Raw genomic sequence first — 24356 nt, 5'->3', positions numbered from 1 at the left:
TAGGCCACTACACGATATTGTACGCGGAATGATGACGGTGGTAAGCGGTATACGCAATGATGCAAAATTTAGTCGCACAAGCGTCTAACCGCTTACTTATCACACCCGCATACAGCTCAATGACAACGCATCAATAAAGTGGCACCTTGTGGGCTGCAACGCGCGCAAAATGTGGCGCTCGCCCTCTTGTTTTTGTGAGCACTAGCACGCACGCATGCAGCGAACCACAAACGGAGTGATCAACGTACACGACGCGTGCGTGTATTGTTCACGGAAAGACTGCCGCGTACGTGCTGTATGCTGTAGCAATACATTCGGCGACTGCACAACATAGCAGCACGATACAGGTGCAGTCGTAAACAGCACATTCTCGCCATCGGCCATACCATGCTGAATACGCCGGTTCTCGTCCGATCCCCGAAGCTAAGCAGCATTGGGCTCGGTCTGTACTTGGGAGGGAGACCACCTGGGAACACCGAGTGCTGATGGCACCGTTTTTTTTGTTTTTTTATTGCGTGCTTCTGTGACGTCTTGTTTTTTTTTTTTTCATTTGCACAACGTGTGGGTGGTTTCATTTACTGTAACTTACGTTCAACTGGAGCCTGCTGGTAGAGCCAACGCCGAAGTGTAACACCAACAATATTCAGGCCACTACACGATATTGTACGCGGAATGATGACGGTGGTAAGCGGTATACGCAATGATGCAAAATTTAGTCGCACAAGCGTCTAACCGCTTACTTATCACACCCGCATACAGCTCAATGACAACGCATCAATAAAGTGGCACCTTGTGGGCTGCAACGCGCGCAAAATGTGGCGCTCGCCCTCTTGTTTTTGTGAGCACTAGCACGCACGCATCCAGCGAACCACAAACGGAGTGATCAACGTACACGACGCGTGCGTGTATTGTTCACGGAAAGACTGCCGCGTACGTGCTGTATGCTGTAGCAATATATTCGGCGACTGCACAACATAGCAGCACGATACAGGTGCAGGGGTAAACAGCACATTCTCGCCATCGGCCATACCATGCTGAATACGCCGGTTCTCGTCCGATCCCCGAAGCTAAGCAGCATTGGGCTCGGTCAGTACTTGGGAGGGAGACCACCTGGGAACACCGAGTGCTGATGGCACCGTTCTTTTTGTTTTTTTATTGCGTGCTTCTGTGACGTCTTGTTTTTTTTTTTCATTTGCACAACGTGTGGGTGGTTTCATTTACTGTAACTTACGTTCAACTGGAGCCTGCTGGTAGAGCCAACGCCGAAGTGTAACACCAACAATATTCAGGCCACTACACGATATTGTACGCGGAATGATGACGGTGGTAAGCGGTATACGCAATGATGCAAAATTTAGTCGCACAAGCGTCTAACCGCTTACTTATCACACCCGCATACAGCTCAATGACAACGCATCAATAAAGTGGCACCTTGTGGGCTGCAACGCGCGCAAAATGTGGCGCTCGCCCTCTTGTTTTTGTGAGCACTAGCACGCACGCATGCAGCGAACCACAAACGGTGTGATCAACGTACACGACGCGTGCGTGTATTGTTCACGGAAAGACTGCCGCGTACGTGCTGTATGCTGTAGCAATACATTCGACGACTGCACAACATAGCAGCACGATACAGGTGCAGTCGTAAACAGCACATTCTCGCCATCGGCCATACCATGCTGAATACGCCGCTTCTCGTCCGATCCCCGAAGCTAAGCAGCATTGGGCTCGGTCAGTACTTGGGAGGGAGACCACCTGGGAACACCGAGTGCTGATGGCACCGTTCTTTTTGTTTTTTTATTGCGTGCTTCTGTGACGTCTTGTTTTTTTTTTTCATTTGCACAACGTGTGGGTGGTTTCATTTACTGTAACTTACGTTCAACTGGAGCCTGCTGGTAGAGCCAACGCCGAAGTGTAACACCAACAATATTAGGCCACTACACGATATTGTACGCGGAATGATGACGGTGGTAAGCGGTATACGCAATGATGCAAAATTTAGTCGCACAAGCGTCTAACCGCTTACTTATCACACCCGCATACAGCTCAATGACAACGCATCAATAAAGTGGCACCTTGTGGGCTGCAACGCGCGCAAAATGTGGCGCTCGCCCTCTTGTTTTTGTGAGCACTAGCACGCACGCATGCAGCGAACCACAAACGGAGTGATCAACGTACACGACGCGTGCGTGTATTGTTCACGGAAAGACTGCCGCGTACGTGCTGTATGCTGTAGCAATACATTCGGCGACTGCACAACATAGCAGCACGATACAGGTGCAGTCGTAAACAGCACATTCTCGCCATCGGCCATACCATGCTGAATACGCCGGTTCTCGTCCGATCCCCGAAGCTAAGCAGCATTGGGCTCGGTCAGTACTTGGGAGGGAGACCACCTGGGAACACCGAGTGCTGATGGCACCGTTCTTTTTGTTTTTTTATTGCGTGCTTCTGTGACGTCTTGTTTTTTTTTTCATTTGCACAACGTGTGGGTGGTTTCATTTACTGTAACTTACGTTCAACTGGAGCCTGCTGGTAGAGCCAACGCCGAAGTGTAACACCAACAATATTAGGCCACTACACGATATTGTACGCGGAATGATGACGGTGGTAAGCGGTATACGCAATGATGCAAAATTTAGTCGCACAAGCGTCTAACCGCTTACTTATCACACCCGCATACAGCTCAATGACAACGCATCAATAAAGTGGCACCTTGTGGGCTGCAACGCGCGCAAAATGTGGCGCTCGCCCTCTTGTTTTTGTGAGCACTAGCACGCACGCATGCAGCGAACCACAAACGGAGTGATCAACGTACACGACGCGTGCGTGTATTGTTCACGGAAAGACTGCCGCGTACGTGCTGTATGCTGTAGCAATACATTCGGCGACTGCACAACATAGCAGCACGATACAGGTGCAGTCGTAAACAGCACATTCTCGCCATCGGCCATACCATGCTGAATACGCCGGTTCTCGTCCGATCCCCGAAGCTAAGCAGCATTGGGCTCGGTCTGTACTTGGGAGGGAGACCACCTGGGAACACCGAGTGCTGATGGCACCGTTTTTTTTGTTTTTTTATTGCGTGCTTCTGTGACGTCTTGTTTTTTTTTTTTTTTCATTTGCACAACGTGTGGGTGGTTTCATTTACTGTAACTTACGTTCAACTGGAGCCTGCTGGTAGAGCCAACGCCGAAGTGTAACACCAACAATATTCAGGCCACTACACGATATTGTACGCGGAATGATGACGGTGGTAAGCGGTATACGCAATGATGCAAAATTTAGTCGCACAAGCGTCTAACCGCTTACTTATCACACCCGCATACAGCTCAATGACAATGCATCAATAAAGTGGCACCTTGTGGGCTGCAACGCGCGCAAAATGTGGCGCTCGCCCTCTTGTTTTTGTGAGCACTAGCACGCACGCATCCAGCGAACCACAAACGGAGTGATCAACGTACACGACGCGTGCGTGTATTGTTCACGGAAAGACTGCCGCGTACGTGCTGTATGCTGTAGCAATATATTCGGCGACTGCACAACATAGCAGCACGATACAGGTGCAGTGGTAAACAGCACATTCTCGCCATCGGCCATACCATGCTGAATACGCCGGTTCTCGTCCGATCCCCGAAGCTAAGCAGCATTGGGCTCGGTCAGTACTTGGGAGGGAGACCACCTGGGAACACCGAGTGCTGATGGCACCGTTCTTTTTGTTTTTTTATTGCGTGCTTCTGTGACGTCTTGTTTTTTTTTTCATTTGCACAACGTGTGGGTGGTTTCATTTACTGTAACTTACGTTCAACTGGAGCCTGCTGGTAGAGCCAACGCCGAAGTGTAACACCAACAATATTCAGGCCACTACACGATATTGTACGCGGAATGATGACGGTGGTAAGCGGTATACGCAATGATGCAAAATTTAGTCGCACAAGCGTCTAACCGCTTACTTATCACACCCGCATACAGCTCAATGACAACGCATCAATAAAGTGGCACCTTGTGGGCTGCAACGCGCGCAAAATGTGGCGCTCGCCCTCTTGTTTTTGTGAGCACTAGCACGCACGCATGCAGCGAACCACAAACGGTGTGATCAACGTACACGACGCGTGCGTGTATTGTTCACGGAAAGACTGCCGCGTACGTGCTGTATGCTGTAGCAATACATTCGACGACTGCACAACATAGCAGCACGATACAGGTGCAGTCGTAAACAGCACATTCTCGCCATCGGCCATACCATGCTGAATACGCCGCTTCTCGTCCGATCCCCGAAGCTAAGCAGCATTGGGCTCGGTCAGTACTTGGGAGGGAGACCACCTGGGAACACCGAGTGCTGATGGCACCGTTCTTTTTGTTTTTTTATTGCGTGCTTCTGTGACGTCTTGTTTTTTTTTTTCATTTGCACAACGTGTGGGTGGTTTCATTTACTGTAACTTACGTTCAACTGGAGCCTGCTGGTAGAGCCAACGCCGAAGTGTAACACCAACAATATTAGGCCACTACACGATATTGTACGCGGAATGATGACGGTGGTAAGCGGTATACGCAGTGATGCAAAATTTAGTCGCACAAGCGTCTAACCGCTTACTTATCACACCCGCATACAGCTCAATGACAACGCATCAATAAAGTGGCACCTTGTGGGGTGCAACGCGCGCAAAATGTGGCGCTCGCCCTCTTGTTTTTGTGAGCACTAGCACGCACGCATGCAGCGAACCACAAACGGAGTGATCAACGTACACGACGCGTGCGTGTATTGTTCACGGAAAGACTGCCGCGTACGTGCTGTATGCTGTAGCAATACATTCGGCGACTGCACAACATAGCAGCACGATACAGGTGCAGTCGTAAACAGCACATTCTCGCCATCGGCCATACCATGCTGAATACGCCGGTTCTCGTCCGATCCCCGAAGCTAAGCAGCATTGGGCTCGGTCAGTACTTGGGAGGGAGACCACCTGGGAACACCGAGTGCTGATGGCACCGTTCTTTTTGTTTTTTTATTGGGTGCTTCTGTGACGTCTTGTTTTTTTTTTCATTTGCACAACGTGTGGGTGGTTTCATTTACTGTAACTTACGTTCAACTGGAGCCTGCTGGTAGAGCCAACGCCGAAGTGTAACACCAACAATATTAGGCCACTACACGATATTGTACGCGGAATGATGACGGTGGTAAGCGGTATACGCAATGATGCAAAATTTAGTCGCACAAGCGTCTAACCGCTTACTTATCACACCCGCATACAGCTCAATGACAACGCATCAATAAAGTGGCACCTTGTGGGCTGCAACGCGCGCAAAATGTGGCGCTCGCCCTCTTGTTTTTGTGAGCACTAGCACGCACGCATGCAGCGAACCACAAACGGAGTGATCAACGTACACGACGCGTGCGTGTATTGTTCACGGAAAGACTGCCGCGTACGTGCTGTATGCTGTAGCAATACATTCGGCGACTGCACAACATAGCAGCACGATACAGGTGCAGTCGTAAACAGCACATTCTCGCCATCGGCCATACCATGCTGAATACGCCGGTTCTCGTCCGATCCCCGAAGCTAAGCAGCATTGGGCTCGGTCAGTACTTGGGAGGGAGACCACCTGGGAACACCGAGTGCTGATGGCACCGCTCTTTTTGTTTTTTTATTGCGTGCTTCTGTGACGTCTTGTTTTTTTTTTTCATTTGCACAACGTGTGGGTGGTTTCATTTACTGTAACTTACGTTCAATTGGAGCCTGCTGGTAGAGCCAACGCCGAAGTGTAACACCAACAATATTAGGCCACTACACGATATTGTACGCGGAATGATGACGGTGGTAAGCGGTATACGCAATGATGCAAAATTTAGTCGCACAAGCGTCTAACCGCTTACTTATCACACCCGCATACAGCTCAATGACAACGCATCAATAAAGTGGCACCTTGTGGGCTGCAACGCGCGCAAAATGTGGCGCTCACCCTCTTGTTTTTGTGAGCACTAGCACGCACGCATGCAGCGAACCACAAACGGAGTGATCAACGTACACGACGCATGCGTGTATTGTTCACGGAAAGACTGCCGCGTACGTGCTGTATGCAGTAGCAATACATTCGGCGACTGCACAACATAGCAGCACGATACAGGTGCAGTCGTAAACAGCACATTCTCGCCATCGGCCATACCATGCTGAATACGCCGGTTCTCGTCCGATCCCCGACGCTAAGCAGCATTGGGCTCGGTCAGTACTTGGGAGGGAGACCACCTGGGAACACCGAGTGCTGATGGCACCGTTCTTTTTGTTTTTTTATTGCGTGCTTCTGTGACGTCTTGTTTTTTTTTTTCATTTGCACAACGTGTGGGTGGTTTCATTTACTGTAACTTACGTTCAACTGGAGCCTGCTGGTAGAGCCAACGCCGAAGTGTAACACCAACAATATTCAGGCCACTACACGATATTGTACGCGGAATGATGACGGTGGTAAGCGGTATACGCAATGATGCAAAATTTAGTCGCACAAGCGTCTAACCGATTACTTATCACACCCGCATACAGCTCAATGACAACGCATCAATAAAGTGGCACCTTGTGGGCTGCAACGCGCGCAAAATGTGGCACTCGCCCTCTTGTTTTTGTGAGCACTAGCACGCACGCATGCAGTGAACCACAAACGGAGTGATCAACGTACACGACGCGTGCGTGTATTGTTCACGGAAAGACTGCCGCGTACGTGCTGTATGCAGTAGCAATACATTCGGCGACTGCACAACATAGCAGCACGATACAGGTGCAGTCGTAAACAGCACATTCTCGCCATCGGCCATACCATGCTGAATACGCCGGTTCTCGTCCGATCCCCGAAGCTAAGCAGCATTGGGCTCGGTCAGTACTTGGGAGGGAGACCACCTGGGAACACCGAGTGCTGATGGCACCGTTCTTTTTGTTTTTTTATTGCGTGCTTCTGTGACGTCTTGTTTTTTTTTCATTTGCACAACGTGTGGGTGGTTTCATTTACTGTAACTTACGTTCAACTGGAGCCTGCTGGTAGAGCCAACGCCGAAGTGTAACACCAACAATATTCAGGCCACTACAGGATATTGTACGCGGAATGAGGACGGTGGTAAGCGGTATACGCAATGATGCAAAATTTAGTCGCACAAGTGTCTAACCGCTTACTTATCACACCCGCATACAGCTCAATGACAACGCATCAATAAAGTGGCACCTTGTGGGCTGCAACGCGCAAAATGTGGCGCTCGCCCTCTTGTTTTTGTGAGCACTAGCACGCACGCATGCAGCGAACCACAAACGGAGTGATCAACGTACACGACGCGTGCGTGTATTGTTCACGGAAAGACTGCCGCGTACGTGCTGTATGCTGTAGCAATACATTCGGCGACTGCTCAACATAGCAGCACGATACAGGTGCAGTCGTAAACAGCACATTCTCGCCATCGGCCATACCATGCTGAATACGCCGGTTCTCGTCCGATCCCCGAAGCTAAGCAGCATTGGGCTCGGTCAGTACTTGGGAGGGAGACCACCTGGGAACACCGAGTGCTGATGGCACCGTTCTTTTTGTTTTTTTATTGCGTGCTTCTGTGACGTCTTGTTTTTTTTTCATTTGCACAACGTGTGGGTGGTTTCATTTACTGTAACTTACGTTCAACTGGAGCCTGCTGGTAGAGCCAACGCCGAAGTGTAACACCAACAATATTCAGGCCACTACAGGATATTGTACGCGGAATGAGGACGGTGGTAAGCGGTATACGCAATGATGCAAAATTTAGTCGCACAAGTGTCTAACCGCTTACTTATCACACCCGCATACAGCTCAATGACAACGCATCAATAAAGTGGCACCTTGTGGGCTGCAACGCGCAAAATGTGGCGCTCGCCCTCTTGTTTTTGTGAGCACTAGCACGCACGCATGCAGCGAACCACAAACGGAGTGATCAACGTACACGACGCGTGCGTGTATTGTTCACGGAAAGACTGCCGCGTACGTGCTGTATGCTGTAGCAATACATTCGGCGACTGCTCAACATAGCAGCACGATACAGGTGCAGTCGTAAACAGCACATTCTCGCCATCGGCCATACCATGCTGAATACGCCGGTTCTCGTCCGATCCCCGAAGCTAAGCAGCATTGGGCTCGGTCAGTACTTGGGAGGGAGACCACCTGGGAACACCGAGTGCTGATGGCACCGTTCTTTTTGTTTTTTTATTGCGTGCTTCTGTGACGTCTTGTTTTTTTTTCATTTGCACAACGTGTGGGTGGTTTCATTTACTGTAACTTACGTTCAACTGGAGCCTGCTGGTAGAGCCAACGCCGAAGTGTAACACCAACAATATTCAGGCCACTACACGATATTGTACGCGGAATGATGACGGTGGTAAGCGGTATACGCAATGATGCAAAATTTAGTCGCACAAGCGTCTAACCGCTTACTTATCACGCCCGCATACAGCTCAATGACAACGCATCAATAAAGTGGCACCTTGTGGGCTGCAACGCGCGCAATATGTGGCGCTCGCCCTCTTGTTTTTGTGAGCACTAGCACGCACGCATGCAGCGAACCACAAACGGAGTGATCAACGTACACGACGCGTGCGTGTATTGTTCACGGAAAGACTGCCGCGTACGTGCTGTATGCTGTAGCAATACATTCGGCGACTGCACAACATAGCAGCACGATACAGGTGCAGTCGTAAACAGCACATTCTCGCCATCGGCCATACCATGCTGAATACGCCGGTTCTCGTCCGATCCCCGACGCTAAGCAGCATTGGGCTCGGTCAGTACTTGGGAGGGAGACCACCTGGGAACACCGAGTGCTGATGGCACCGTTCTTTTTGTTTTTTTATTGCGTGCTTCTGTGACGTCTTGTTTTTTTTTTCATTTGCACAACGTGTGGGTGGTTTCATTTACTGTAACTTACGTTCAACTGGAGCCTGCTGGTAGAGCCAACGCCGAAGTGTAACACCAACAATATTCAGGCCACTACACGATATTGTACGCGGAATGATGACGGTGGTAAGCGGTATACGCAATGATGCAAAATTTAGTCGCACAAGCGTCTAACCGCTTACTTATCACACCCGCATACAGCTCAATGACAACGCATCAATAAAGTGGCACCTTGTGGGCTGCAACGCGCGCAAAATGTGGCACTCGCCCTCTTGTTTTTGTGAGCACTAGCACGCACGCATGCAGTGAACCACAAACGGAGTGATCAACGTACACGACGCGTGCGTGTATTGTTCACGGAAAGACAGCCGCGTACGTGCTGTATGCAGTAGCAATACATTCGGCGACTGCACAACATAGCAGCACGATACAGGTGCAGTCGTAAACAGCACATTCTCGCCATCGGCCATACCATGCTGAATACCCCGGTTCTCGTCCGATCCCCGAAGCTAAGCAGCATTGGCCTCGGTCAGTACTTGGGAGGGAGACCACCTGGGAACACCGAGTGCTGATGGCACCGTTCTTTTTGTTTTTTTATTGCGTGCTTCTGTGACGTCTTGTTTTTTTTTCATTTGCACAACGTGTGGGTGGTTTCATTTACTGTAACTTACGTTCAACTGGAGCCTGCTGGTAGAGCCAACGCCGAAGTGTAACACCAACAATATTAGGCCACTACACGATATTGTACGCGGAATGATGACGGTGGTAAGCGGTATACGCAATGATGCAAAATTTAGTCGCACAAGCGTCTAACCGCTTACTTATCACACCCGCATACAGCTCAATGACAACGCATCAATAAAGTGGCACCTTGTGGGCTGCAACGCGCGCAAAATGTGGCGCTCGCCCTCTTGTTTTTGTGAGCACTAGCACGCACGCATGCAGCGAACCACAAACGGAGTGATCAACGTACACGACGCGTGCGTGTATTGTTCACGGAAAGACTGCCGCGTACGTGCTGTATGCTGTAGCAATACATTCGGCGACTGCACAACATAGCAGCACGATACAGGTGCAGTCGTAAACAGCACATTCTCGCCATCGGCCATACCATGCTGAATACGCCGGTTCTCGTCCGATCCCCGAAGCTAAGCAGCATTGGGCTCGGTCTGTACTTGGGAGGGAGACCACCTGGGAACACCGAGTGCTGATGGCACCGTTTTTTTTGTTTTTTTATTGCGTGCTTCTGTGACGTCTTGTTTTTTTTTTTTCATTTGCACAACGTGTGGGTGGTTTCATTTACTGTAACTTACGTTCAACTGGAGCCTGCTGGTAGAGCCAACGCCGAAGTGTAACACCAACAATATTCAGGCCACTACACGATATTGTACGCGGAATGATGACGGTGGTAAGCGGTATACGCAATGATGCAAAATTTAGTCGCACAAGCGTCTAACCGCTTACTTATCACACCCGCATACAGCTCAATGACAACGCATCAATAAAGTGGCACCTTGTGGGCTGCAACGCGCGCAAAATGTGGCGCTCGCCCTCTTGTTTTTGTGAGCACTAGCACGCACGCATGCGGCGAACCACAAACGGAGTGATCAACGTACACGACGCGTGCGTGTATTGTTCACGGAAAGACTGCCGCGTACGTGCTGTATGCTGTAGCAATCCATTCGGCGACTGCACAACATAGCAGCACGATACAGGTGAAGTCGTAAACAGCACATTCTCGCCATCGGCCATACCATGCTGAATACGCCGGTTCTCGTCCGATCCCCGACGCTAAGCAGCATTGGGCTCGGTCAGTACTTGGGAGGGAGACCACCTGGGAACACCGAGTGCTGATGGCACCGTTCTTTTTGCTTTTTTATTGCGTGCTTCTGTGACGTCTTGTTTTTTTTTTTTCATTTGCACAACGTGTGGGTGGTTTCATTTACTGTAACTTACGTTCAACTGGAGCCTGCTGGTAGAGCCAACGCCGAAGTGTAACACCAACAATATTCAGGCCACTACACGATATTGTACGCGGAATGATGACGGTGGTAAGCGGTATACGCAATGATGCAAAATTTAGTCGCACAAGCGTCTAACCGCTTACTTATCACACCCGCATACAGCTCAATGACAACGCATCAATAAAGTGGCACCTTGTGGGCTGCAACGCGCGCAAAATGTGGCACTCGCCCTCTTGTTTTTGTGAGCACTAGCACGCACGCATGCAGCGAACCACAAACGGAGTGATCAACGTACACGACGCGTGCGTGTATTGTTCACGGAAAGACTGCCGCGTACGTGCTGTATGCTGTAGCAATACATTCGGCGACTGCACAACATAGCAGCACGATACAGGTGCAGTCGTAAACAGCACATTCTCGCCATCGGCCATACCATGCTGAATACGCCGGTTCTCGTCCGATCCCCGAAGCTAAGCAGCATTGGGCTCGGTCAGTACTTGGGAGGGAGACCACCTGGGAACACCGAGTGCTGATGGCACCGTTCTTTTTGCTTTTTTATTGCGTGCTTCTGTGACGTCTTGTTTTTTTTTTCATTTGCACAACGTGTGGGTGGTTTCATTTACTGTAACTTACGTTCAACTGGAGCCTGCTGGTAGAGCCAACGCCGAAGTGTAACACCAACAATATTCAGGCCACTACACGATATTGTACGCGGAATGATGACGGTGGTAAGCGGTATACGCAATGATGCAAAATTTAGTCGCACAAGTGTCTAACCGCTTACTTATCACACCCGCATACAGCTCAATGACAACGCATCAATAAAGTGGCACCTTGTGGGCTGCAACGCGCGCAAAATGTGGCGCTCGCCCTCTTGTTTTTGTGAGCACTAGCGCGCACGCATGCAGCGAACAACCACAAACGGAGTGATCAACGTACACGACGCGTGCGTGTATTGTTCACGGAAAGACTGCCGCGTACGCGCTGTATGCTGTAGCAATACATTCGGCGACTGCACAACATAGCAGCACGATACAGGTGCAGTCGTAGACAGCACATTCTCGCCATCGGCCATACCATGCTGAATACGCGGGTTCTCGTCCGATCCCCGAAGCTAAGCAGCATTGGGCTCGGTCAGTACTTGGGAGGGAGACCACCTATGAACACCGAGTGCTGATGGCACCGTTCTTTTTGCTTTTTTATTGCGTGCTTCTGTGACGTCTTGTTTTTTTTTTTCATTTGCACAACGTGTGGGTGGTTGCATTTACTGTAACTTACGTTCAACTGGAACCTGCTGGTAGAGCCAACGCCGAAGTGTAACACCAACAATATTCAGGCCACTACACGATATTGTACGCGGAATGATGACGGTGGTAAGCGGTATACGTAATGATGCAAAATTTAGTCGCACAAGCTTCTAACCGCTTACTTATCACACCTGCATACAGCTCAGTGACAACGCATCAATAAAGTGGCACCTTGTGGGCTGCAACGCACGCAAAATGTGGCGCTCGCCCTCTTGTTTTTGTGAGCACTAGCACGCACGCATGCAGCGAACAACCACAAACGGAGTGATCAACGTACACGACGCGTGCGTGTATTGTTCACGGAAAGACTGCCGCGTACGTGCTGTATGCTGTAGCAATACATTCGGCGACTGCACAACATAGTAGCACGATACAGGTGCAGTCGGAAACAGCACATTCTCGCCATCGGCCATACCATGCTGAATACGCCGGTTCTCGTCCGATCCCCGAAGCTAAGCAGCATTGGGCTCGGTCAGTTCTTGGGAGGGAGACCACCTGGGAACACCGAGTGCTGATGGCACCGTTCTTTTTGCTTTTTTATTGCGTGCTTCTGTGACGTCTTGTTCTTTTTTTCATTTGCACGACGTGTGGGTGGTTGCATTTACTGTAACTTACGTTCAACTGGAGCATGCTGGTAGAGCCAACGCCGAAGTTAAACACCAACAATATTCAGGCCACTGCACGATATTGTACTCGGAATGATGACGGTGGTAAGCGGTATACGTAATGATGCAAAATTTAGTCGCACAAGCTTCTAACCGCTTACTTATCACACCCGCATACAGCTCAATGACAACGCATCAATAAAGTGGCACCTTGTGGGCTGCAACGCGCGCAAAATGTGGCGCTCGCCCTCTTGTTTTTGTGAGCACTAGCACGCACGCGTGCAGCGAACAACCACAAACGGAGTGATCAACGTACACGACACGTGCGTGTATTGTTCACGGAAAGACTGCCGCGTACGTGCTGCGTGCTGTAGCAATACATTCGGCGACTGCACAACATAGCAGCACGATACAGGTGCAGTCGTAAGCAGCACATTCTCGCCATCGGCCATACCATGCTGAATACGCCGGTTCTCGTCCGATCCCCGAAGCTAAGCAGCATTGGGCTCGGTCAGTACTTGGGAGGAAGACCACCTGGAAACACCGAGTGCTGATGGCACCGTTCTTTTTGCTTTTTTATTGCGTGCTTCTGTGACGTCTTTTTTTTTCATTTGCACAACGCGTGGGTGGCTGCATTTACTGTAGCTTTCGTTCAACTGGAGCCTGCTGCTAGAGCCAACGCCGAAGTGTAACACCAACAATGTTCAGGCCACTACATGATATTGTACGCGGAATGATGACGGTGGTAAGCGGTATACGTAATGATGCAAAATTTAGTTGCACAAGCTTCTAACCGCTTACTTATCACACCCGCATACAGCTCAATGACAACGCATCAATAAAGTGGCACCTTGTGGGCTGCAACGCGCGCAAAATGTGGCGCTCGCCCTCTTGTTTTTGTGAGCACTAGCACGCACGCATGCTGCGAACAACCACAAACGGAGTGATCAACGTACACGACGCGTGCGTGTATTGTTCACAGAAAGACTGCCGCGTACGTGCTGTGTGCTGTAGCAATACATTCGGCGACTGCACAACATAGCAGCACGATACAGGTGCAGTCGTAAGCAGCACATTCTCGCCATCGGCCATACCATGCTGAATACGCCGGTTCTCGTCCGATCCCCGAAGCTAAGCAGCATTGGGCTCGGTCAGTACTTGGGAGGGAGACCACCTGGGAACACCGAGTGCTGATGGCACCGTTCTTTTTGCTTTTTTATTGCGTGCTTCTGTGACGTCTTCTTTTTTTTTCATTTGCACGACGTGTGGGTGGTTGCATTTACTGTAACTTACGTTCAACTGGAGAATGCTGGTAGAGCCAACGCCGAAGTTTAACACCAACAATATTCAGGCCACTGCACGATATTGTACTCGGAATGATGACGGTGGTAAGCGGTATACGTAATGATGCAAAATTTAGTCGCACAAGCTTCTTACCGCTTACTTATCACACCCGCATACAGCTCAATGACAACGCATCAATAAAGTGGCACCTTGTGGGCTGCAACGCGCGCAAAATGTGGCGCTCGCCCTCTTGTTTTTGTGAGCACTAGCACGCACGCATGCAGCGAACAACCACAAAAGGAGTGATCAACGTACACGACGCGTGCGTGTATTGTTCACGGAAAGACTGCCGCGTACGTGCTGTATGCTGTAGCAATACATTCGGCGACTGCGCAACATAGCAGCACGATACAGGTGCAGTCGTAAACAGCACATTCTCGCCATCGGCCATACCATGCTGAATACGACGGTTCTCGTCCGATCCCCGAAGCTAAGCGGCATTGGGCTCGGTCAGTACTTGGGAGGGAGACCACCTGGGAACACCGAGTGCTGATGGCACCGTTCTTTTTGCTTTTTTATTGCGTAATTCTGTGACGTCTTGTTTTTCTTTTCATTTGCACAACGTGTGGGTGGTTGCATTTACTGTAACTTACCTTCAACTGGAGCCTGCTGGTAGAGCCAACGCCGAAGTGTAACACCAACAATATTCAGGCCACTACACGATATTGTACGTGGAATGACGACGGTGGTAAGCGGTATACGTAATGATGCAAAATTTAGTCGCACAAGCTTCTAACCGCTTACTTATCACACCCGCATGCAGCTCAATGACAACGCATCAATAAAGTGGCACCTTGTGGGCTGCAACTCGCGCAAAATGTGGCGCTCGCCTTCTTGTTTTTGTGAGCACTAGCACGCACGCATGCAGCGAACAGCCACAAACGGAGTGATCAACGTACACGACGTGTGCGTGTATTGTTCACGGAAAGACTGCCGCGTACGTGCTGTGTGCTGTAGCAATACATTCGGCGACTGCACAACATAGCAGCACGATATAGGTGCAGTTGTAAGCAGCACATTCTCCCCATCGGCCATACCATGCTGAATATGCCGGTTCTCGTCCGATCCCTGAAGCTAAGCAGCATTGGGCTCGGTCAGTACTTGGGAGGGAGACCACCTGGGAACACCGAGTGCTGATGGCACCGTTGTTATTGCTTTTTTATTGCGTGCTTCTGTGACGTCTTTTTTTTTTCATTTGCACAACGCGTGGGTGGCTGCATTTACTGTAGCCTACGTTCAACTGGAGCCTGCTGCTAGAGCCAACGCCGAAGTGTAACACCAACAATATTCAGGCCACTACATGATATTGTACGCGGAATGATGACGGTGGTAAGCGGTATACCTAATGATGCAAAATTTAGTCGTACAAGCTTCTAACAGCTTACTTATCACACCCGCATGCAGCTCAATGACAACGCATCAATAAAGTGGCACCTTGTGGGCTGCAACGCGCGCAAAATGTGGCGCTCGCCCTCTTGTTTTTGTGAGCACTAGCACGCACGCATGCAGCGAACAACCACAAACGGAATAATCAACGTACACGACGCGTGCGTGTATTGTTCATGGAAAGACTGCCGCGTACGTGCTGTAGCAATACATTCGGCGACTGCACAACATAGCAGCACGATACAGTTGCAGTCGTAAACAACGCATCCTTGCTATCGGCCATGCCATGCTGAATACGCCGGTTCTCGTCCGATCCCCGAAGCTAAGCAGCATTGGGCTCGGTCAGTACTTGGGAGGGAGACCACCTGGGAACACCGAGTGCTGATGGCACCGTTCTTTTTGCTTTTTTATTGCGTGCTTCTGTGACGTCTTGTTTTTTTTTTCATTTGCACAACGTGTGGGTGGTTTCATTTACTGTAACTTACGTTCAACTGGAGCCTGCTGGTAGAGCCAACGCCGAAGTGTAACACCAACAATATTCAGGCCACTACACGATATTGTACGCGGAATGATGACGGTGGTAAGCGGTATACGCAATGATGCAAAATTTAGTCGCACAAGTGTCTAACCGCTTACTTATCACACCCGCATACAGCTCAATGACAACGCATCAATAAAGTGGCACCTTGTGGGCTGCAACGCGCGCAAAATGTGGCGCTCGCCCTCTTGTTTTTGTGAGCACTAGCGCGCACGCATGCAGCGAACAACCACAAACGGAGTGATCAACGTACACGACGCGTGCGTGTATTGTTCACGGAAAGACTGCCGCGTACGCGCTGTATGCTGTAGCAATACATTCGGCGACTGCACAACATAGCAGCACGATACAGGTGCAGTCGTAGACAGCACATTCTCGCCATCGGCCATACCATGCTGAATACGCGGGTTCTCGTCCGATCCCCGAAGCTAAGCAGCATTGGGCTCGGTCAGTACTTGGGAGGGAGACCACCTATGAACACCGAGTGCTGATGGCACCGTTCTTTTTGCTTTTTTATTGCGTGCTTCTGTGACGTCTTGTTTTTTTTTTTTCATTTGCACAACGTGTGGGTGGTTGCATTTACTGTAACTTACGTTCAACTGGAACCTGCTGGTAGAGCCAACGCCGAAGTGTAACACCAACAATATTCAGGCCACTACACGATATTGTACGCGGAATGATGACGGTGGTAAGCGGTATACGTAATGATGCAAAATTTAGTCGCACAAGCTTCTAACCGCTTACTTATCACACCTGCATACAGCTCAGTGACAACGCATCAATAAAGTGGCACCTTGTGGGCTGCAACGCACGCAAAATGTGGCGCTCGCCCTCTTGTTTTTGTGAGCACTAGCACGCACGCATGCAGCGAACAACCACAAACGGAGTGATCAACGTACACGACGCGTGCGTGTATTGTTCACGGAAAGACTGCCGCGTACGTGCTGTATGCTGTAGCAATACATTCGGCGACTGCACAACATAGTAGCACGATACAGGTGCAGTCGGAAACAGCACATTCTCGCCATCGGCCATACCATGCTGAATACGCCGGTTCTCGTCCGATCCCCGAAGCTAAGCAGCATTGGGCTCGGTCAGTTCTTGGGAGGGAGACCACCTGGGAACACCGAGTGCTGATGGCACCGTTCTTTTTGCTTTTTTATTGCGTGCTTCTGTGACGTCTTGTTCTTTTTTTCATTTGGACGACGTGTGGGTGGTTGCATTTACTGTAACTTACGTTCAACTGGAGCATGCTGGTAGAGCCAACGCCGAAGTTAAACACCAACAATATTCAGGCCACTGCACGATATTGTACTCGGAATGATGACGGTGGTAAGCGGTATACGTAATGATGCAAAATTTAGTCGCACAAGCTTCTAACCGCTTACTTATCACACCCGCATACAGCTCAATGACAACGCATCAATAAAGTGGCACCTTGTGGGCTGCAACGCGCGCAAAATGTGGCGCTCGCCCTCTTGTTTTTGTGAGCACTAGCACGCACGCGTGCAGCGAACAACCACAAACGGAGTGATCAACGTACACGACACGTGCGTGTATTGTTCACGGAAAGACTGCCGCGTACGTGCTGCGTGCTGTAGCAATACATTCGGCGACTGCACAACATAGCAGCACGATACAGGTGCAGTCGTAAGCAGCACATTCTCGCCATCGGCCATACCATGCTGAATACGCCGGTTCTCGTCCGATCCCCGAAGCTAAGCAGCATTGGGCTCGGTCAGTACTTGGGAGGAAGACCACCTGGAAACACCGAGTGCTGATGGCACCGTTCTTTTTGCTTTTTTATTGCGTGCTTCTGTGACGTCTTTTTTTTTCATTTGCACAACGCGTGGGTGGCTGCATTTACTGTAGCTTACGTTCAACTGGAGCCTGCTGCTAGAGCCAACGCCGAAGTGTAACACCAACAATGTTCAGGCCACTACATGATATTGTACGCGGAATGATGACGGTGGTAAGCGGTATACGTAATGATGCAAAATTTAGTTGCACAAGCTTCTAACCGCTTACTTATCACACCCGCATACAGCTCAATGACAACGCATCAATAAAGTGGCACCTTGTGGGCTGCAACGCGCGCAAAATGTGGCGCTCGCCCTCTTGTTTTTGTGAGCACTAGCACGCACGCATGCTGCGAACAACCACAAACGGAGTGATCAACGTACACGACGCGTGCGTGTATTGTTCACAGAAAGACTGCCGCGTACGTGCTGTGTGCTGTAGCAATACATTCGGCGACTGCACAACATAGCAGCACGATACAGGTGCAGTCGTAAGCAGCACATTCTCGCCATCGGCCATACCATGCTGAATACGCCGGTTCTCGTCCGATCCCCGAAGCTAAGCAGCATTGGGCTCGGTCAGTACTTGGGAGGGAGACCACCTGGGAACACCGAGTGCTGATGGCACCGTTCTTTTTGCTTTTTTATTGCGTGCTTCTGTGACGTCTTCTTTTTTTTTCATTTGCACGACGTGTGGGTGGTTGCATTTACTGTAACTTACGTTCAACTGGAGAATGCTGGTAGAGCCAACGCCGAAGTTTAACACCAACAATATTCAGGCCACTGCACGATATTGTACTCGGAATGATGACGGTGGTAAGCGGTATACGTAATGATGCAAAATTTAGTCGCACAAGCTTCTTACCGCTTACTTATCACACCCGCATACAGCTCAATGACAACGCATCAATAAAGTGGCACCTTGTGGGCTGCAGCGCGCGCAAAATGTGGCGCTCGCCCTCTTGTTTTTGTGAGCACTAGCACGCACGCATGCAGCGAACAACCACAAAAGGAGTGATCAACGTACACGACGCGTGCGTGTATTGTTCACGGAAAGACTGCCGCGTACGTGCTGTATGCTGTAGCAATACATTCGGCGACTGCGCAACATAGCAGCACGATACAGGTGCAGTCGTAAACAGCACATTCTCGCCATCGGCCATACCATGCTGAATACGACGGTTCTCGTCCGATCCCCGAAGCTAAGCGGCATTGGGCTCGGTCAGTACTTGGGAGGGAGACCACCTGGGAACACCGAGTGCTGATGGCACCGTTCTTTTTGCTTTTTTATTGCGTAATTCTGTGACGTCTTGTTTTTCTTTTCATTTGCACAACGTGTGGGTGGTTGCATTTACTGTAACTTACCTTCAACTGGAGCCTGCTGGTAGAGCCAACGCCGAAGTGTAACACCAACAATATTCAGGCCACTACACGATATTGTACGTGGAATGACGACGGTGGTAAGCGGTATACGTAATGATGCAAAATTTAGTCGCACAAGCTTCTAACCGCTTACTTATCACACCCGCATGCAGCTCAATGACAACGCATCAATAAAGTGGCACCTTGTGGGCTGCAACTCGCGCAAAATGTGGCGCTCGCCTTCTTGTTTTTGTGAGCACTAGCACGCACGCATGCAGCGAACAGCCACAAACGGAGTGATCAACGTACACGACGTGTGCGTGTATTGTTCACGGAAAGACTGCCGCGTACGTGCTGTGTGCTGTAGCAATACATTCGGCGACTGCACAACATAGCAGCACGATATAGGTGCAGTTGTAAGCAGCACATTCTCCCCATCGGCCATACCATGCTGAATATGCCGGTTCTCGTCCGATCCCTGAAGCTAAGCAGCATTGGGCTCGGTCAGTACTTGGGAGGGAGACCACCTGGGAACACCGAGTGCTGATGGCACCGTTGTTATTGCTTTTTTATTGCGTGCTTCTGTGACGTCTTTTTTTTTTCATTTGCACAACGCGTGGGTGGCTGCATTTACTGTAGCCTACGTTCAACTGGAGCCTGCTGCTAGAGCCAACGCCGAAGTGTAACACCAACAATATTCAGGCCACTACATGATATTGTACGCGGAATGATGACGGTGGTAAGCGGTATACCTAATGATGCAAAATTTAGTCGTACAAGCTTCTAACAGCTTACTTATCACACCCGCATGCAGCTCAATGACAACGCATCAATAAAGTGGCACCTTGTGGGCTGCAACGCGCGCAAAATGTGGCGCTCGCCCTCTTGTTTTTGTGAGCACTAGCACGCACGCATGCAGCGAACAACCACAAACGGAATAATCAACGTACACGACGCGTGCGTGTATTGTTCATGGAAAGACTGCCGCGTACGTGCTGTAGCAATACATTCGGCGACTGCACAACATAGCAGCACGATACAGTTGCAGTCGTAAACAACGCATCCTTGCTATCGGCCATGCCATGCTGAATACGCCGGTTATCGTCCGATCCCCGAAGCTAAGCAGCATTGGGCTCGGTCAGTACTTGGGAGGGAGACCACCTGGGAACACCGAGTGATGATGGCACCGTTCTTTTTGCTTTTTTATTGCGTGCTTCTGTGACGTCTTGTTTTTTTTTTCATTTGCACAACGTGTGGGTGGTTGCATTTACTGTAACTTAGGCTCAACTGGAGCCTGCTGGTAGAGCCAACGCCGAAGTGTAACACCAGCAATATTCAGGCCACTACACGATATTGTACGCGGAATGTTGATGGTGGTAAGCGGTATAGGTAATGATGCAAAATTTAGTCGCACAAGCTTCTAACCGCTTACTTATCACACCCGCATACAGCTCAATGACAACGCATCAATAAAGTGGCACCTTGTGGGCTTCAACGCGTGCAAAATTTTGCGCCCGTCCTCTTGTTTTTGTGAGCACTAGCACGCACGCATGCAGCGAACAACCACAAACGGAGTGATCAACGTACACGACGCGTGCGTGTATTGTTCACGGAAAGACTGCCGCGTACGTGCTGTAGCAATACATTCGGCGACCGCACAACATAGCAGCACGATACAGGTGCAGTCGTAAACAGCACATTCTCGCCATCGGCCACACCATGCTGAATACGCCGGTTCTCGTCCGATCCCCGAAGCTAAGCAACATTGGGCTCGGTCAGTACTTGGGAGGGAGACCACCTGGGAACACCGAGTGCTGATGGCACCGTTCTTCTTGCTTTTTTATTGCGTGCTTCTGTGACGTCTTGTTTTTCTTATTTAATCGCACAACGTGTGGGTGGTTGCATTTACTGTAACTTACGTTCAACTGGAGCCTGCTGGTAGAGCCGACGCCGAAGTGTAACACCAACAATATTCAGGCCACTACACGATATTGTACGCGGAATGATGACGGTGGTAAGCGGTATACGTAATGATGCAAAATTTAGTCGCACAAGCTTCCTACCGCTTACTTATCACACCCGCATACAGCTCAATGACAACGCATCAATAAAGTGGCACCTTGTGGGCTGCAACGTGCGCAAAATGTGGCGCTTGCCCTCTTGTTTTTGTGAGCACTAGCACGCACGCATGCAGCGAACAACCACAAACGGAGTGATCAACGTACACGACGCGTGCGTGTATTGTTCACGGAAAGACTGCCGCGTACGTGCTGTGTGCTGTAGCAATACATTCGGCGACTGCACAACATAGCAGCACGATACAGGTGCAGTCGTAAGCAGCACATTCTCGCCATCGGCCACACCATGCTGAATACGCCGGTTCGCGTCCGATCCCCGAAGCTAAGCAACATTGGGCTCGGTCAGTACTTGGGAGGGAGACCACCTGGGAACACCGAGTGCTGATGGCACCGTTCTTTTTGCTTTTTTATTGCGTGCTTCTGTGACGTCTTGTTTTTCTTATTTAATCGCACAACGTGTGGGTGGTTGCATTTACTGTAACTTACGTTCAAATGGAGCCTGCTGGTAGAGCCAACGCCGAAGTGTAACACGCACAATATTCAGGCCACTACACGATATTGTACGCAGAATGATGACGGTGCTAAGCGGTATACGTAATGATGCAAAATTTAGTCGCACAAGCTTCTAACCGCTTACTTATCACACCCGCATACAGCTCAATGACAACGCATCAATAAAGTGGCACCTTGTGGGCTGCAACGCGCGCAAAATGTGGCGCTCGCCCTCTTGTTTTTGTGAGCACTAGCACGCACGCATGCTGCGAACAACCACAAACGGAGTGATCAACGTACACGACGCGTGCGTGTATTGTTCACGGAAAGACTGCCGCGTACGTGCTGTGTGCTGTAGCAATACATTCGGCGACTGCACAACATAGCAGCACGATACAGGTGCAGTCGTAAGCAGCACATTCTCGCCATCGGCCATACCATGCTGAATACGCCGGTTCTCGTCCGATCCCCGAGGCTAAGCAGCATTGGGCTCGGTCAGTACTTGGGAGGGAGACCACCTGGGAACACCGAGTGATGATGGCACCGTTCTTTTTGCTTTTTTATTGCGTGCTTCTGTGACGTCTTGTTTTTTTTTTTCATTTGCACAACGTGTGGGTGGTGGCATTTACTGTAACTTAGGCTCAACTTGAGCCTGCTGGTAGAGCCAACGCCGAAGTGTAACACCAGCAATATTCAGGCCACTACACGATATTGTACGCGGAATGTTGATGGTGGTAAGCGGTATACGTAATGATGCAAAATTTAGTCGCACAAGCTTCTAACCGCTTACTTATCACACCCGCATACAGCTCAATGACAACGCATCAATAAAGTGGCACCTTGTGGGCTTCAACGTGTGCAAAATTTTGCGCTCGTCCTCTTGTTTCTGTGAGCACTAGCACGCACGCATGCAGCGAACAACCACAAACGGAGTGATCAACGTACACGACGCGTGCGTGTATTGTTCACGGAAAGACTGCCGCGTACGTGCTGTAGCAATACATTCGGCGACCGCACAACATAGCAGCACGATACAGGTGCAGTCGTAAACAGCACATTCTCGCCATCGGCCACACCATGCTGAATACGCCGGTTCTCGTCCGATCCCCGAAGCTAAGCAACATTGGGCTCGGTCAGTACTTGGGAGGGAGACCACCTGGGAACACCGAGTGCTGATGGCACCGTTCTTCTTGCTTTTTTATTGCGTGCTTCTGCGACGTCTTGTTTTTCTTATTTAATCGCACAACGTGTGGGTGGTTGCATTTACTGTAACTTACGTTCAACTGGAGCCTGCTGGTAGAGCCGACGCCGAAGTGTAACACCAACAATATTCAGGCCACTACACGATATTGTACGCGGAATGATGACGGTGGTAAGCGGTATACGTAATGATGCAAAGTTTAGTCGCACAAGCTTCCTACCGCTTACTTATCACACCCGCATACAGCTCAATGACAACGCATCAATAAAGTGGCACCTTGTGGGCTGCAACGTGCGCAAAATGTGGCGCTTGCCCTCTTGTTTTTGTGAGCACTAGCACGCACGCATGCAGCGAACAACCACAAACGGAGTGATCAACGTACACGACGCGTGCGTGTATTGTTCACGGAAAGACTGCCGCGTACGTGCTGTATGCTGTAGCAATACATTCGGCGACTGCACAACATAGCAGTACGATACAGGTGCAGTCGTAAACAGCACATTCTCGCCATCGGCCATACCATGCTGAATACGCCGGTTCTCGTCCGATCCCCGAAGCTAAGCAGCATTGGGCTCGGTCAGTACTTGGGAGGGAGACCACCTGGGAACACCGAGTGCTGATGGCACCGTTCTTTTTGCTTTTTTATTGCGTGCTTCTGTGACGTCTTGTTTTTCTTATTTAATCGCACAACGTGTGGGTGGTTGCATTTACTGTAACTTACGTTCAACTGGAGCCTGCTGGTAGAGCCGACGCCGAAGTGTAACACCAACAATATTCAGGCCACTACACGATATTGTACGCGGAATGATGACGGTGGTAAGCGGTATACGTAATGATGCAAAATTTAGTCGCACAAGCTTCCTACCGCTTACTTATCACACCCGCATACAGCTCAATGACAACGCATCAATAAAGTGGCACCTTGTGGGCTGCAACGTGCGCAAAATGTGGCGCTTGCCCTCTTGTTTTTGTGAGCACTAGCACGCACGCATGCAGCGAACAACCACAAACGGAGTGATCAACGTACACGACGCGTGCGTGTATTGTTCACAGAAAGACTGCCGCGTACGTGCTGTATGCTGTAGCAATACATTCGGCGACTGCACAACATAGCAGTACGATACAGGTGCAGTCGTAAACAGCACATTCTCGCCATCGGCCATACCATGCTGAATACGCCGGTTCTCGTCCGATCCCCGAAGCTAAGCAGCATTGGGCTCGGTCAGTACTTGGGAGGGAGACCACCTGGGAACACCGAGTGCTGATGGCACCGTTCTTTTTGCTTTTTTATTGCGTGCTTCTGTGACGTCTTGTTTTTTTTTTCATTTGCACAACGTGTGGGTGGTTGCATTTACTGTAACTTACGTTCAACTGGAGCCTGCTGGTAGAGC

The 24356-nt window shown here is 50.1% G+C and overlaps 19 non-coding genes and 19 pseudogenes across 19 annotated transcripts; all 38 read left to right on the top strand.

Moving 5' to 3' along the window:
* The first annotated feature begins 372 nt into the window (after positions 1 to 372).
* LOC142580286 (5S ribosomal RNA) lies at positions 373 to 491 on the top strand. Its single transcript, XR_012827712.1, has one exon. It is a non-coding gene; the product is annotated as a 5S ribosomal RNA (ribosomal RNA).
* Positions 492 to 1016: 525 nt separating this feature from the next.
* Positions 1017 to 1135, top strand: LOC142580996 (5S ribosomal RNA). The gene has a single exon (XR_012828130.1). It is a non-coding gene; the product is annotated as a 5S ribosomal RNA (ribosomal RNA).
* A 523-nt stretch (positions 1136 to 1658) lies between these two features.
* Positions 1659 to 1777, top strand: LOC142580431 (5S ribosomal RNA; annotated as a pseudogene).
* Positions 1778 to 2299: 522 nt separating this feature from the next.
* LOC142580995 (5S ribosomal RNA) lies at positions 2300 to 2418 on the top strand. The gene has a single exon (XR_012828129.1). It is a non-coding gene; the product is annotated as a 5S ribosomal RNA (ribosomal RNA).
* Positions 2419 to 2939: 521 nt separating this feature from the next.
* Positions 2940 to 3058, top strand: LOC142580285 (5S ribosomal RNA). The gene has a single exon (XR_012827711.1). It is a non-coding gene; the product is annotated as a 5S ribosomal RNA (ribosomal RNA).
* A 527-nt stretch (positions 3059 to 3585) lies between these two features.
* On the top strand, positions 3586 to 3704 carry LOC142580994 (5S ribosomal RNA). The gene has a single exon (XR_012828128.1). It is a non-coding gene; the product is annotated as a 5S ribosomal RNA (ribosomal RNA).
* A 522-nt stretch (positions 3705 to 4226) lies between these two features.
* Positions 4227 to 4345, top strand: LOC142580430 (5S ribosomal RNA; annotated as a pseudogene).
* Positions 4346 to 4867: 522 nt separating this feature from the next.
* LOC142580993 (5S ribosomal RNA) lies at positions 4868 to 4986 on the top strand. The gene has a single exon (XR_012828127.1). It is a non-coding gene; the product is annotated as a 5S ribosomal RNA (ribosomal RNA).
* Positions 4987 to 5507: 521 nt separating this feature from the next.
* LOC142580991 (5S ribosomal RNA) lies at positions 5508 to 5626 on the top strand. Its single transcript, XR_012828126.1, has one exon. It is a non-coding gene; the product is annotated as a 5S ribosomal RNA (ribosomal RNA).
* A 522-nt stretch (positions 5627 to 6148) lies between these two features.
* Positions 6149 to 6267, top strand: LOC142580313 (5S ribosomal RNA). The gene has a single exon (XR_012827739.1). It is a non-coding gene; the product is annotated as a 5S ribosomal RNA (ribosomal RNA).
* A 523-nt stretch (positions 6268 to 6790) lies between these two features.
* On the top strand, positions 6791 to 6909 carry LOC142580989 (5S ribosomal RNA). Its single transcript, XR_012828124.1, has one exon. It is a non-coding gene; the product is annotated as a 5S ribosomal RNA (ribosomal RNA).
* A 519-nt stretch (positions 6910 to 7428) lies between these two features.
* Positions 7429 to 7547, top strand: LOC142580988 (5S ribosomal RNA). Its single transcript, XR_012828123.1, has one exon. It is a non-coding gene; the product is annotated as a 5S ribosomal RNA (ribosomal RNA).
* Positions 7548 to 8066: 519 nt separating this feature from the next.
* On the top strand, positions 8067 to 8185 carry LOC142580987 (5S ribosomal RNA). The gene has a single exon (XR_012828122.1). It is a non-coding gene; the product is annotated as a 5S ribosomal RNA (ribosomal RNA).
* A 521-nt stretch (positions 8186 to 8706) lies between these two features.
* LOC142580311 (5S ribosomal RNA) lies at positions 8707 to 8825 on the top strand. The gene has a single exon (XR_012827737.1). It is a non-coding gene; the product is annotated as a 5S ribosomal RNA (ribosomal RNA).
* A 522-nt stretch (positions 8826 to 9347) lies between these two features.
* On the top strand, positions 9348 to 9466 carry LOC142580408 (5S ribosomal RNA; annotated as a pseudogene).
* Positions 9467 to 9986: 520 nt separating this feature from the next.
* LOC142580283 (5S ribosomal RNA) lies at positions 9987 to 10105 on the top strand. Its single transcript, XR_012827709.1, has one exon. It is a non-coding gene; the product is annotated as a 5S ribosomal RNA (ribosomal RNA).
* Positions 10106 to 10629: 524 nt separating this feature from the next.
* LOC142580310 (5S ribosomal RNA) lies at positions 10630 to 10748 on the top strand. Its single transcript, XR_012827736.1, has one exon. It is a non-coding gene; the product is annotated as a 5S ribosomal RNA (ribosomal RNA).
* Positions 10749 to 11272: 524 nt separating this feature from the next.
* On the top strand, positions 11273 to 11391 carry LOC142580986 (5S ribosomal RNA). Its single transcript, XR_012828121.1, has one exon. It is a non-coding gene; the product is annotated as a 5S ribosomal RNA (ribosomal RNA).
* A 525-nt stretch (positions 11392 to 11916) lies between these two features.
* Positions 11917 to 12035, top strand: LOC142580472 (5S ribosomal RNA; annotated as a pseudogene).
* Positions 12036 to 12561: 526 nt separating this feature from the next.
* On the top strand, positions 12562 to 12680 carry LOC142580366 (5S ribosomal RNA; annotated as a pseudogene).
* Positions 12681 to 13205: 525 nt separating this feature from the next.
* LOC142580422 (5S ribosomal RNA) lies at positions 13206 to 13324 on the top strand (annotated as a pseudogene).
* Positions 13325 to 13845: 521 nt separating this feature from the next.
* On the top strand, positions 13846 to 13964 carry LOC142580985 (5S ribosomal RNA). The gene has a single exon (XR_012828120.1). It is a non-coding gene; the product is annotated as a 5S ribosomal RNA (ribosomal RNA).
* A 524-nt stretch (positions 13965 to 14488) lies between these two features.
* LOC142580400 (5S ribosomal RNA) lies at positions 14489 to 14607 on the top strand (annotated as a pseudogene).
* A 525-nt stretch (positions 14608 to 15132) lies between these two features.
* LOC142580489 (5S ribosomal RNA) lies at positions 15133 to 15251 on the top strand (annotated as a pseudogene).
* Positions 15252 to 15766: 515 nt separating this feature from the next.
* On the top strand, positions 15767 to 15885 carry LOC142580360 (5S ribosomal RNA; annotated as a pseudogene).
* A 525-nt stretch (positions 15886 to 16410) lies between these two features.
* LOC142580471 (5S ribosomal RNA) lies at positions 16411 to 16529 on the top strand (annotated as a pseudogene).
* Positions 16530 to 17056: 527 nt separating this feature from the next.
* Positions 17057 to 17175, top strand: LOC142580365 (5S ribosomal RNA; annotated as a pseudogene).
* A 525-nt stretch (positions 17176 to 17700) lies between these two features.
* On the top strand, positions 17701 to 17819 carry LOC142580421 (5S ribosomal RNA; annotated as a pseudogene).
* Positions 17820 to 18340: 521 nt separating this feature from the next.
* Positions 18341 to 18459, top strand: LOC142580984 (5S ribosomal RNA). The gene has a single exon (XR_012828119.1). It is a non-coding gene; the product is annotated as a 5S ribosomal RNA (ribosomal RNA).
* Positions 18460 to 18983: 524 nt separating this feature from the next.
* LOC142580397 (5S ribosomal RNA) lies at positions 18984 to 19102 on the top strand (annotated as a pseudogene).
* A 525-nt stretch (positions 19103 to 19627) lies between these two features.
* LOC142580488 (5S ribosomal RNA) lies at positions 19628 to 19746 on the top strand (annotated as a pseudogene).
* Positions 19747 to 20261: 515 nt separating this feature from the next.
* Positions 20262 to 20380, top strand: LOC142580538 (5S ribosomal RNA; annotated as a pseudogene).
* A 518-nt stretch (positions 20381 to 20898) lies between these two features.
* On the top strand, positions 20899 to 21017 carry LOC142580417 (5S ribosomal RNA; annotated as a pseudogene).
* A 526-nt stretch (positions 21018 to 21543) lies between these two features.
* LOC142580469 (5S ribosomal RNA) lies at positions 21544 to 21662 on the top strand (annotated as a pseudogene).
* Positions 21663 to 22188: 526 nt separating this feature from the next.
* Positions 22189 to 22307, top strand: LOC142580462 (5S ribosomal RNA; annotated as a pseudogene).
* A 519-nt stretch (positions 22308 to 22826) lies between these two features.
* LOC142580415 (5S ribosomal RNA) lies at positions 22827 to 22945 on the top strand (annotated as a pseudogene).
* Positions 22946 to 23471: 526 nt separating this feature from the next.
* LOC142580983 (5S ribosomal RNA) lies at positions 23472 to 23590 on the top strand. Its single transcript, XR_012828118.1, has one exon. It is a non-coding gene; the product is annotated as a 5S ribosomal RNA (ribosomal RNA).
* A 526-nt stretch (positions 23591 to 24116) lies between these two features.
* Positions 24117 to 24235, top strand: LOC142580982 (5S ribosomal RNA). Its single transcript, XR_012828117.1, has one exon. It is a non-coding gene; the product is annotated as a 5S ribosomal RNA (ribosomal RNA).
* The last annotated feature ends 121 nt before the right edge of the window (positions 24236 to 24356 follow it).

The sequence above is a fragment of the Dermacentor variabilis genome, chromosome 4 (genome assembly GCF_050947875.1).
Source record: "Dermacentor variabilis isolate Ectoservices chromosome 4, ASM5094787v1, whole genome shotgun sequence".
Classification (NCBI taxonomy): domain Eukaryota; kingdom Metazoa; phylum Arthropoda; class Arachnida; order Ixodida; family Ixodidae; genus Dermacentor; species Dermacentor variabilis.
The sequence above is the reverse complement of the archived record's forward strand: the minus strand, read 5'-3'. Positions and strand labels throughout refer to the sequence as shown.